We start from the raw sequence: 14,288 nt of genomic DNA, 5'->3' as shown, positions 1-14,288 counted from the left end.
TGACACATTAGATGAAATGGACATAATTGACATATATAGAGCACTTTATCTTAAAACATCAGACTATACATTCTTTTCTAGTGTCCATGGAACATTCTCAAGAATAGACCCTATATTGGGACATAAAATCAGCCTCAGCAAATTTAAGAAGATTGAAATCATACCAAGCATATTCTCTGATCACAAAGCTTTGAAGTTGGATATCAACTGCAAAAAGAAAGCAGGAAAAAACACAAATACATGGAGATTAAACAACATACTTTTAAAGAACGACTGGGTCAAAGAAGAAATTAGAGGAGAGATCAAAAGATACGTAGAAACAAATGACAATGAAAATACATCCTACCAAATTTTTGGGATTCAGTGAAAGCAGTTTTAAGAGGGAAATTTATATCATTATAGGCCTATCTCAAGAAACAAGAAAAATCCCAAATAAATAACCTCATGTTACACTTTAAAGAACTAGAAAAAGAAGAACAAGTGAAACCCAAGGTCAGCAGAAGAAAGGAAATAACAAAAATGAGAGCAGAACTAAATGAAATGGAGAACAAAAAGACAATAGAAAAAATTAATGTGACAAAGAGCTGGTTCTTTGAAAAGATTAACAAAATTGACAAACCATTGGCTAGACTCACTAAGATAAAAAGAGAGAAGACACTAATTAACAAAATCAGAAATGAAAAAGGGGAAGTTATCACGGACACCACAGAAATACAAAGGATCATCCAAGAATACTATGAAGGACTATATGCCATCAAATTCAATAACCTTGAAGAAATGGACAAGTTCTTAAAAACATATAGCCTTCCAAGGCTGAAACATGAAGAACTGGAAAATCTAAACAGACCGATCACCAGTAAGGAAATTGAATCAGTCATCCAAAACCTTCCCAAAAGCAAAAGTCCGGGACCAGATAGCTTCACTAGTGAATTCTACCAAACCTTCAAAGAGGATCTAATACCAATCCTGCTCAAACTCTTCCAAAAAACTGAAGAAGAGACAGTACTCCCGAACTCATTATATAAGGCCAACATTACCCTGATACCAAAACCTGGTAGGGACAACACAAAAAAAGAAAACTACAGACCAATATCTCTGATGAATACAGATGCAAAAATCCTAAACAAAATTCTAGCAAATCGAATACAACAATGCATTAAAAAGATCATTCATCACGACCAAGTGGGGTTCATCCCCATAGCACAAGGATGGTTCAACATCTGCAAATCCATCAATGTGATACATCACATAAACAAAATAAAGGACAAAAATCATATGATTATATCAATTGATGCAGAAAAAGCATTTGACAAGATACAACATCCATTTATGATCAAAACACTTAATAAAATAGATATAGAAGGAAAATACCTTAACATAATTAAGGCCATATATGACAAGCCCTCAGCTAATCTCATAATTAACGGTGAAAAACTGAAGCCCTTTGCTCTACGTTCAGGAACACGACAGGGCTGTCCCCTATCACCTCTGCTTTTCAACATAGTGTTGGAAGTCCTTACCAGAGCAATCAGGCAAGAGAAAGAAACAAAAGGCATCCACATTGGGAATGAAGAAGTTAAATTATCACTCTTTGCAGATGACATGATGCTATATATAGAAAACCCTAAAGACTCCACCAAAAGCTATTAGAAACAATCAACGAATACAGTAAAGTTGCTGGCTACAAAATCAACGTACAAAAGTCCATTGCACTCCTATATACTAACAATGAAATCTCAGAAAAAGAAATACAAAAAACAATTCCTTTTGCAATTGCAGCAAAAAGAATAAAATACCTAGGAATAAACTTAACCAAGGATGTGAAGGACCTATATGCTGAAAACTATAAGACATTTTTGAAAGAAATTGAAGAAGACACAAAGAAATGGAAAGACATTCCATGCTCATGGATTGGAAGAATCAACATAGTTAAAATGGCCATATTACCCAAAGCAATATACAGATTTCATGCAATCCCCATCAAAATCCCAATGGCATTTTTTAAAGAAGTAGAACAAAAAATCATCAGATTTGTTGGGAACCACAAAAGACCCCGAATAGCCAAAGCAATTTTAAGAAAAAAGAACAATACTGGAGGTATCACACTCCCTGACTTTAGCTTGTACTACAGGGCTACAATAACCAAAACAGCATGGTATTGGCAGAATAACAGACACATAGGCCAATGGAATAGAATTGAGAACCCAGAAATAAAACCACATAAATATGGACAGATAATTTTTGACAAAGAAGCTAAAAACATACAATGGAGAAAAGACAGCCTCTTCGATAAATGGTGCTGGGAGAATTGGAAAGCCACGTGCAAAAGAATGAAACTGGACTGCTATCTGTCACCATGTACCAAAATTAATTCAAAATGGATCAAAGACTTAAGCATAAGACCTGACACAATAAACTTCATAGAAGAAAACATAGGTACTAAACTTGTGGACCTTGGGTTCAACGAAAATTTTATGAATTTGACTCCAAAGGCAATCGAAGTAAAAGCTAAAATAAACGAATGGGACTATATGAAACTTAAAAGCTTCTACACAGCAAAAGAAACCATCGACAAAATAAAGAGGCAACCAACTGAATGGGATAAGATTTTTGCAAACAGTGCCTCCGATAAGGGGCTAATATCTAAAATATACAAGGAACTCATGAAACTCAACAACAAAAAAACAAACAACCCAATTGAAAAATGGGCAGAGGACCTGAAGAGACATTTCTCCAAAGAGGACATACAAATGGCAAATAGACATATGAAAAAATGGTCAACATCACTAATCATCAGAGAAATGCAATGAAAACCACAATGAGATATCACCGCACCCCAGTCAGAATGGCTATCATCAACAAGACAAATAGTAACAAGTGTTGGAGAGGTTGTGGAGAAAAAGGAACCCTCATACACTGTTGGTGGGAATGCAGACTGGTGCAGCCGTTATGGAAGGCAGTGTGGAGGTTCCTCAAAAAATTACGAATAGAATTACCGTATGACCCAGCAATCCCTCTCCTGGGTATCTACCCAAAAAATCTTAAAATATTTATCCATAAAGACACATGTGCTCCAATGTTCATTGCAGCTTTGTTTATGGTGGCCAAGACATGGAGACAACCAAAATGTCCTTCGATAGATGAATGATTAAAGAAGTTGTGGCATATATACACAATGTAATATTATTCGGCGGTAAGAAAAGATGATATAGGAACATTTGTGACAACGTGGATGGATCTTGAGAGTATAATGCTAAGCGAAATAAGTCAGACAGAAAAAGCAGAGAACCATATGATTTCACTGATATGTGGTATATAAACCAAAAACAACAAAAGAACAAGACAAACAAAGGAGAAACAAGAACTCATAGACACAGACAATAGTTTAGTGGTTACAAGAGGGTCAGGGGGGTGGGGTGTGGGAGATGAGGGTAAGGGGGATGAAATATATGGTGATGGAAGGAGAACTGACTCCGGGTGGTGAACACACAATGGGATTTATAGATGATGTAATGCAGAACTGTACACCTGAACTCTATGCAATTTTACTAACAATTGTCTCCCCAATAAATTAAAATAAAAAAAAAGAAATACAAATTGGTAATTACAAAATAGTCATGGCGATGTAAAGTAAAACATAAGGAATATAGTCAATAATATTGTAATAACTATGTATGGAGTCAGATGGGTACTAGATTTATTGAAGTGATCACTTCATATGTTATATAAATATCTAATCACTATGTTGCATTCCTGAAACTAATATAATATTGTATGTCAACTGTAATTGAAAAATTAAAACAAAATTAATTGAAAGTCCACAAATTGGGAGGAAATATTCATAAATCATATATTTGACAAAGGACTGGTATCTAGGTTATATAAAGAATTTCTAAGTGACGTCATAGGAATGGCGGCAGCAGGGCGCACTTTCTGAGTTCTCCTCCAGATCTTGTTGCAAACGGGAACTATAACCCATCGAGGAAATTTTCGCTCACCACACAATATAGTGGAGAGATTCGTGGATTGCTTGAAGCTAAGAAATTCTTGAAGGTACGGTAACTGGACGGAGCAAGGAGAGGAGGAGGAGAAACGGCGTGGGAGCGCCCGGCCGGCAGCGGCGGGAGAGCCCAGCCCCCAGCGGAGCCTCAGCTGGCGGGGGCGAGGACCGAAAACCACGGAGCCGGGCAGGCGCGGGATCCCAGGCAGAGCGGAGAGCGCAGAGACCGGGGGTAGGCCCTTTCCCTGCTCCCACGGCTGATTTCTCCCGCCGGGAAGGCGGCGCGCCCTGCGGCGGACGGGGGGGCGCAGTCTCCATACCTGGGCCCCTCCCCCCCCCCCGCTCTCCCAATCCTACCCCGCCCTTCCAGAGACTGGGACTGGAAACCGCGGTGCAGCCCCGCAGTGCCGGGCGCGCACAGGAGCCCAGGCGGAGCCGAGAGCGCAGAGACCGGGTGGCGGCTCTTTCCCTGCGTCCCGCGGCTGATTTCTCCCGCCGGGAAGGCGGCGCGCCCTGCGGCGGTCGGGGGGCGCAGTCTCCATACCTAGGCCCCTCCCCCCCGCCCTGCTCTCCCAATCCTACCCCGCCCTTCCAGAGACTTAAACCGGCCCCTGAACCGAGAAGTGGTATCAAAAGCTCACGCTTTGGGAAGCCTGACGGGCAGCCCTGACCCAGGCAGTCTGGGCAGTGTGCGTGATTTTGGCTGCGCTAGGAGAGAAGAGACGCCTCCACCCCCAGCCACCACCTTTTCTGGCCTGCGGGAAGAGGGCGACACACGGCTGGGCTGGGAGAGTGAAGACCCCTCCATCTCCAGCCCCCACCCTTCCTGGCTTGCCTAGGGTGGGGTGGGTGCAGCGGCCGAGACACACCCGGAGATCAGCAGTGAGGCAGGCGCAGCTCTGGGCTTTCAGCAGATCAGAAATCTCCTGCCCGCACTCACACACACACACTGAAGAGGTGCCTTAAGACTCAAGAGTTTTGGTCACATATCTGGTGGTGCCACTCTCAGTGTGCATTTGTGCAGGCAAGGGCAGAAACTGCACTGATATTGTAAAAACTATCATCCAGACCCCTCAGGCCCACGCTTTTAAGTCTGCAGTCCCAAAGTCTCTCTGGGCACCAGGTGACCGGCTCTGCCTGCGCAATAAGCAGGGGGCTCCTTGGTACAGCAGAGAACAACCTGGACATTGCTTGGTGGGCTTAGGCCGAGACTGTCGCTGCTTTTTGTATTGCTTTGTTTTGTCTTGTTTTGCTTTGTCTTTATATCTTTGATATCTTTGCCTCTGTCGAGTGGGGTTATCAGGTGGTTTTTGCATGTGAACGTATTTGATATTTTTCTTTGTTGTTGTTGTTGTTGTTGTGCTTGGTGATTTGCTTTGTTCTGAAACTGCCCTGCCGGGGCCCAGCTTGTGAGGCACGGTCAGCAGATCAGAAATCTCCCGCCCGCACCCATACACACACACTGAAGGAGTGCCCTAGGACTCACGAGCTCTGGACAAAGGACTGGTGGTGCTCCTCTCGGTGTGCATACGTGCGGACAAGGGCAGAAGCTGCACTGACTTTGTGGAGACTATCATCCAGACCCCTCAGGCCCACGCTTTTAAGTCTGCAGTCCCAAAGTCTCTCTGAGCCCCAGGTGACCGGCTCTGCCTGCGCAATAAGCAGGGGGCTCTTTGGTACAGCAGAGGACAACCTGGTCATTGCTTGATGGGCTCAGGCCGAGACGGTCGCTGCTTTTTGTTTTGCTTTGTTTTGCTTTGCTTGGTTTTGTTTTGCTTTATCTTGTATCTTTGATATCTTTGCCTGTGTCGAGCGGGGGTTATCGGCTGTTTTTTTTTTTTTTTTTTTTTTTTTTCTTCTTTGCTGTTGTCGTTGCTGCTGTGCTTGGTGATTTGCCTTGTTCTGGGACTTCCCTGCCGGGGCCCAGCTTGGGTGGCACGGGACTCGGCATATCTGGGGGCCAACTCCAGACCAAATCGGAGTGCAGCCGGGGTTGACCTGCAGGTCACATACCTAGAGGGGGTTCTCGGCAGGCTCTGGAGCCCATAGAGGCCAAACCACATTGGGGTGGTCAACCCTCACGCAGCAGAGTGCCCTGCGGGGGGCAGAGCCAAGTCTCACGGCAGGTCAGCCCAGGAGTTGACCCCACCTGCTCATTAGCGGGAAGCAATTAAAGATCTTCTCGAACGGGACAGTGTACACAACACAAGACTCACCTTTGGAGCACACGCAGAGGAGGACGACGTGGTGCGAGTCAAATATAAAGGACACATACTACACAAGATAACCGAGCAAGAACTAAGAACTCTAGGGGATCTACCTAATATATCAAAATAAACACAGTCAGCCAGAATGGGGAAACAAAGATACACGTCCCAAATAAAAGAACAGAAGAAGCTTCCACAACTGGAACCAAATGAAGCAGACGTAACCAACCTCTCAGAGACAGAGTTCAGAACACTGGTGATAAGAATGTTTAAGGAGCTTAGAGAAGACATAAAGAAGGATGTAGAAATCATAACAAACGAGCTTAGAGAAAACATAAAGAAGGATGTAGAAATCATAACGAAAAACCAGTTGGAACTAAAGAACACAATTACCGAAATTAAGAACTCACTTGAAGGAATTACCAGCAGGCTAGATGAAGCAGAGGATCGAATCAGCGACTTAGAAGACAAGGTAGCAGAGATCACCCAAACGGAACAACAAAAAGAAAAAAGAATAAAAAACAATGAAGATGGCCTAAGAGACCTCTGGGATAACATCAAGCGCAACAACATGCGCATCATAGGAATACCAGAAGGTGAAGAGAGCAAGCAAGGGATTGAGAACATATTTGAAGTAATAATGTCTGAAAACTTCCCCAACCTGATGAAGGAAACCAACATACAAGTCCAGGAAGTGCAGAGAGTTCCAACCAGGATTAACCCAAACAGGTCCACACCAAGACACATTATAGTTAAAATGGCAAAGCTTAAAGACAAAGAGAGAATCCTAAAAGCAGCAAGAGAAAGACGGAGGGTTACATACAAGGGAACTCCCATAAGACTATCAAATGATTTTTCTACAGAAACATTGAAGGCCAGGAGGGAGTGGCAGGAGATACTTAAAGTGATGGAAAACAAAGGCCTACAACCTAGATTGCTTTATCCAGCAAGGCTATCATTTAAAGTTGATGGAGAGATAAAGAGCTTTCCAGAAAAAAATAAGCTAAAGGAATTTATTACCACCAAGCCAGCATTGCAAGAAATACTAAAAGGTCTTCTGTAAATAGAAGAAAGATCAAAACAACCTAACTACAAATTTAAAAATGGCAATATCTATGTACCTATCAATAATCACTTTAAATGTAAATGGATTAAATGCTCCAATCAAAAGACATAGGGTGGCTGACTGGATAAGACAGCAAGACCCTTGTATATGCTGTATACAAGAGACTCACCTCAGAACAAAAGACACACACAGGCTGAAAGTGAAGGGTTGGAGTAAGATATTTCATGCAAATGGAAACGAGAAAAAAGCTGGAGTTGCAATACTTATTTCTGACAAAATAGACTTTAAAATGAAGAACATACTAAAAGATAAAGATGGGCACTATATAATAATAAAGGGATCGATCCGACAAGAGGACATAACCCTAGTAAACATCTATGCACCCAACATAGGAGCACCTAAATATATAAAACAGGTACTGACTGACATAAAGGCAGAGATCAACAGTAACACTATTATAGTCGGGGACTTCAACACACCTCTGACCACAAGGGACAGGTCTTCCAGACAGAAAATCAATATGGAAACAACAGCCTTAAATGATACATTGGACCACTTGGATTTAATCGATATTTTCAGAACATTTCACCCCAATGCTGCAAAATACACCTTCTTCTCAAGCGCACATGGAACATTTTCCAAGATAGATCATATGTTAGGCCACAAAACAAGTCTTGATAAATTTAAGAAAATTGAAATCATACCAATTGTCTTCTCTGATCACAATGCTATGAAATTAGAAATGAACTACAGGAAAAAAACGGGAAGACACACCAATTCATGGAGGCTGAATAACTTATTACTAAATAATGAATGGGTCAAGCAGGAGATCAAGGAAGAAATCAAAAGATATTTCGAGATAAATGAAAATGAAAACACGACGACCCAAAATCTTTGGGATGCCGCGAAAGCAGTCCTAAGAGGGAAATTCATAGCTTTGCAGGCCTACCTAAAGAAACAAGAAACATGACTAATCAACAGTTTATCTTCACATTTAAGGGATCTGGAAAAAGAACAGCAAAATAAGCCCAAAGGGAACACAAGGAAGGAGATAATAAAGATCAGAGCAGAATTAAATGAAATAGAAACCAGAAAAACAATACAAAAGATCAATGAATCCAAGAGTTGGTTCTTAGAGAAGATAAACAAAATCGACAAACCATTAGCCAGACTCATTAAAAAAAAGAGAGAGAGGACCCAAATTAATAAAATCAGAAACGAAAGAGGAGAAGTGACAACGGACACTGCAGAAATACAAAGAGTTTTAAGAAGTTACTATGAGCAACTATATGCCAACAAATTTGACAATTTGGAAGAAATGGACAATTTTCTAGAGGCGTACAACCTTCCAAGGCTAACTCAAGAAGAAACAGAAAACCTGAATAGACTGATTACCACCACGGAAATTGAATCAGTAATCAACAGTCTCCCAACAAACAAAAGCCCTGGACCAGATGGCTTTACAGGTGAATTTTACAAAGCGTTCAAAAAAGAATTATCACCAATTCTCCTCAAGCTCTTCCAAAATATCCAGAAGGAGGGAAGACTCCCAAACACTTTTTACGAAGCCACTATCACCCTGATCCCAAAATTAGACAAAGACACCACAAAAAAAGAAAACTACAGGCCGATATCTTTAATGAACATAGATGCAAAAATCCTCAACAAAATATTAGCAAACAGAATTCAGCAATACATTAAAAAGATCATTCACCACGATCAAGTGGGATTCATTCCTGGTATGCAGGGGTGGTTCAACATCCGCAAATCTATTAATGTGATACACCACATTAACAAAATGAAAAATAAAAATCACATGATCATATCAATAGATGCAGAAAAAGCATTTGATAAAATCCAACAGCCATTTATGATAAAAACCCTTAAGAAAGTGGGAATAGAGGGATCTTATCTCAACATAATAAAGGCCATATATGACAAACCCACAGCTAACATCATACTCAATGGGGAAAAGCTAAAACCATTCCCCCTAAGATCAGGAACAAGGCAAGGATGCCCATTATCTCCGCTTCTATTCAACATAGTTCTGGAAGTTCTTGCCACAGCAATCAGACAAGAAAAAGAAATAAAAGGCATCCAGATTGGTAAGGAGGAAGTAAAGTTATCATTGTATGCAGATGATATGATACTATATATAGAGAACCCTAAAGACTCCACCAAGAAGCTATTAGAGCTGATAGATGAATTTAGTAAAGTGGCAGGATACAAAATTAATATTCAGAAATCAGTTGCATTTGTATATACCAATAATAAAACATCAGAAGGAGAAATTAAAAAAACAATCCCATTTACAATCGCTCCAAAGACTATAAAATACCTGGGAATAAATTTAACCAAAGAAGTAAAAGATCTATACTCAGAAAATTATAAGACACTGATGAAAGGAATGAAGGAAGATATAAATAGATGGAAACACATATCATGTTCATGGATAGGAAGAATTAATATAGTTAAAATGTCCATACTGCCTAAGGCAATATACATATTCAATGCAATTCCTATCAAACTGCCAACGTCGTTTTTCACAGAAATAGAACATATAATCCTAAAATTTATATGGGACCATAAAAGACCCCGAATAGCAAAGGCAATCTTGAGAAATAAGAACAAAGTGGGAGGTATAACAATACCTGACTTCAGATTATACTACAAGGCTACAGTAATCAAAACAGCATGGTACTGGCATAAAAACAGACACATAGATCAATGGAACAGAATAGAGAGTCCAGAAATAAATCCACGCCTATATGGCCATTTAATCTACGACAATGGAAGCAAGAATGTACGATGGAGTAATGACAGTCTATTCAATAAATGGTGCTGGGAAACCTGGACAGACACATGCAAAAAAATGAAGTTGGACCACCTCCTTACACCATATACAAAAATAAATTCAAAATGGCTTAAAGACTTAAATGTAAGGTCTGAAACCATAAAATACCTAGAAGAAAACATAGGAAGAAACTTCTCAGACATTACCCGGAGTAAGATTTTTACTGATATACACCCTCGCGCGAGGGAACTAAGAGAAAGAATAAACATGTGGGATTATATCAAACTAAAAAGTTTTTTCACAGCAAAGGAAACCATCAATAAAACAAGAAGGGATCCTACTGAATGGGAAAAGATATTTGCCAGTGATATATCTGATAAGGGATTAATATCACAAATCTATGGAAAACTTACTCAACCCAACTCCAAAAAAACAAACGATCCAATTAAAAAATGGGCAGAGGACTTGAAGAGACATTTTTCTGAAAAGGACATACAGATGGCAAACAGACATATGAAGAAATGCTCAACCTCACTAACCATCAGAGAAATGCAAATAAAAACCACAATGAGATACCACCTCACCCCAGTCAGAATGGCTATCATCAATAAATCAACAAACAACAAGTGCTGGCGCGGATGTGGAGAAAAGGGAACGCTTGTGCACTGTTGGTGGGATTGCAGACTGGTGCAGCCGCTATGGAAAACAGTATGGAGGTATCTCAAAATTCTGAAAATGGAACTACCTTATGATCCAGTAATTCCACTCCTAGGTATCTATCCGGAGAAATCCAGAACTTCAACTCAAAAATCTCTATGCACTCCTATGTTTATTGCAGCACTATACACAATAGCTAAGACATGGAAACAACCAAAATGCCCATCGGTAGATGACTGGATTAAGAAACTGTGGTACATTTATACAATGGAGTATTATGCAGCCATAAGGAAGAAAGAAATCTTACCATTTGCAACAACATGGATGGATCTAGAGAACATTATGTTAAGTGAAATAAGTCAGACAGAGAAAGATAAGTTCCATATGATCTCACTTATTTGCGGATTCTAAAGAAAAGAATAAGTGAATGAACTAATCAGAAACTGTTTGGGAGACAATGAGGAAAAACTGAGGGTTGCTAGATGGGCGGGGGGAGTGGGGGGTGGGGGGGAGGGTGAGGGGATTGGAGGGCAGTCGGTGACCACAGGATGGCCACGGGGTTTGAAAATTAATCTGGGGAACGTAATTTGGTGGTTACCAGAGCGTAAGGGGGTTGGGGGGTGGGGGATGAGGGTGAGGGGGATCAAATGTACGGTGATGGAAGGGGAGCTGACTCTGGGTGGTGAACACACAGTGTGATTTATGGATGATGTGATTCAGAATTGCACAACTGAAATCTATGTAATTCTACTAACAATTGTCACCCCAATAAATTAAAAAAAAAAAAAAAAAAAAAAAAAAAAAAAAAAAGAATTTCTAAAATCAATAATCAAAAGACAATACAATATAAGTGGGCAAATCAGGAGAGCAGACACTTCACAAAGGAACATACATGAATGGCTAGTAAGCACATGAAAATGTGCTTGACGTCATTAATCATCAGGGAAATGCCGATCAAAACCAAATGTGATAGCATTGCAAACATACCAGGAGGGCTAAAATAAAAAAGACGGGATACATCAAACGTTGGCAAGGATTTGGAGCAATTGAAACTTTTATACACTGCTGGTAGAAGTGTGAAAACAGTATCCCCACTTTGGGAAAAGTTGTAATAGTCTGTTATAAAATGAACCATACACCTGATCTAGGACACAGAAAATCCACTCCCAGTTATATATCTAAGAGAAATGAGAGTATATTTACACAAAAACTTTGCATAAGACTGTTTAGAGCAACTGTTCACCAAGGCTTAAATTTGGGAACAGCCCAGGTCTTGTCAACTAGAAAATGGGTAAACAAACTGTGACATATTCATATCATGCAATACTACTCAGCAATAAAGAAGAATGGAATGTGTGAAAACATGGGTGGATCTCAAAAACATTTTCCTGTGTGAAAGAAGCTTTACACAAAAAGCACACAGAGTATGATAATATTTGTAATAAGTTTAAAATGTTAAAATGGAAACAAGTAATACACGATGGAAAAAAAAACCTGTGGATTGACTGGGAAGGGGCATAAGAGAACTTTTTGACTTTTTGTAGTGATGGAAATATTCTACATCTTGATAGAAGTTTGGGTTCCATGGTGTGTGCATTTCAAATTACTTGATACACTTAAGAGGTTTGTATATTACATTATATAAAAATTTTAGCTCCCCCTTCCAAAGAAGTACACAAATATAGTGTGTGTGTGCGTGTGTGAGTGAGAGAGACGGAGACAGAGACGGAGAGTGACAGAAACATGGAGGGAAGGAGGGAGAGAGAGAGCTACTTTAAATAATTTTGGACACCAGAACATTCCAAATAAACTTTATTTAAAAAAATCATTAAAATGTACATTTTGGATGGAAAGAATTTGTTTGAAGAAAGTTTTCCTTTCATCATCTTGCTGCTTTTTTTTCTTTTTCTATATGATTGTACTGGTCCAACAACCAGGACAACCAGAATTTGTCTGCTTGACAAATTCTTTTTAGAGCAGGCGAAGAACAGATTGTTCAGTAGAAGAGAAGGAAGACTCAGTAAGGCCAATCTACTCCAGTCTAATAAGCAAGGCTATGAATCATACTTTGCTCATAGACCATTTCCTTTGGTTTTCGTCTCCTGAAGAGACTAATTTTCTCAATGGGTTTCTACAAATCATATGGAACCACTCGGTTTTAGAGACATTCCAATATCCAGACTTAGGTGGCTTACAGTCTCTTTCAGGCAATGAGACATAACGGAATGAAGCATTGGTGGGGAGATGATTCCTGTCCCAAGCATCTCTTACGTTACAGGAGCTCTGCCTCTTATTGTCCAGCTAATTAATGTTTTCTGGACACTCAGTGCTTTTTCATGACTCTGTGCCTTTGTTCATAATGTTTTCTGGCTTAGAGATGTCTACGCACCTTTCTAGCTGTTGAATTCTTACTCATCTTTTAAGACTCAACTAAGAAATTAACTCCTCTTTGAAACTTTCCAAACTTCCCTAATCATTTTTTTCCTCCTGGCACCTTGATTGAATTATAACATTTATCATAATTTGACTAAATTTGATAGTTGCATGTCTGTCTACTACTCTAGACTGAGAGCTCTAGAAAGTAGGCTTGTATATTTGGTTTCTAGCAGTTTAGTCACATGATATAATATCATACTTAATTCGTGGAGCTCCAAGGAAATTTAAAGACATCTTTATGGAAACACACACACACACACACACACACACACACACACACAGAGCTTTGTTTTGTGTGTATTTGACATTCAACCTGTTGGTGAATGTAATGATGTATTTTGAAATGTCCTTAAGACCCATGAAACACCAACATTTTTCAAGCTGTTTTACATTAAAGGGAAAAACTGTAGTATAGCCATCCTTTTAGAACTAATTCATTTTGGTTTTCAATTTTCAAAGAAAGAAACACTTGGGTTCTCATTACCCAGTTTGTACAACAAGGGTATTAGTGATGGAGAGGTTTACATATGTGAAGAATGTAATACTGAGTATTTACTTCCATTGGAGTTCCACTTTGTTAATCCCAGGGAGGAAAGAATATGTCCCTGTTGTTAAACCCCGGAGTATCTCTTTTTCTGCAAGATTGACTCAGTCTCAACCTATTTGTCCTTGCGTGAATGCTTTATCCAGGCCTCAGTTCCATGTTGTGCAGCATTGGCAGCTTATAAGGTAATAAATATCCACAGAGCCAACAAGCAGAGCAGTTGACTCAAAGGAGTTGAGCTTTTACTCAATCACCACCCATGTACATTTCTCTCTAATTGTAAACTCTACAGAATTGGAAACAAATTATTTGGAGTGCGCACAATTATTTAGAGTCCAAAATGTGCAGACATGCTAACATGGGGGACAAACCTGGCAATACTCCTTAGTGTACACAAGTGTCACAGCTGGCAGGACAGCTTCAGAAGCTAGAGAGCCCTGGCTTTTTCATTTGGCTTGTCCCAGTCTCCCTACTGAACAGACATGTTCATCCTCCTGGAGAAGTCTTTAGGAGGCACATCTATGTGTGTGTGCACGTGTAAAGTGACTGTATGAGAGACAGTGTTTAAAACAAAAATTAATAGA

This window comes from Rhinolophus ferrumequinum, chromosome X, assembly GCF_004115265.2.
Source record: "Rhinolophus ferrumequinum isolate MPI-CBG mRhiFer1 chromosome X, mRhiFer1_v1.p, whole genome shotgun sequence".
Classification (NCBI taxonomy): Eukaryota; Metazoa; Chordata; class Mammalia; order Chiroptera; family Rhinolophidae; genus Rhinolophus; species Rhinolophus ferrumequinum.
Note: the sequence above shows the minus strand (reverse complement) of the source record.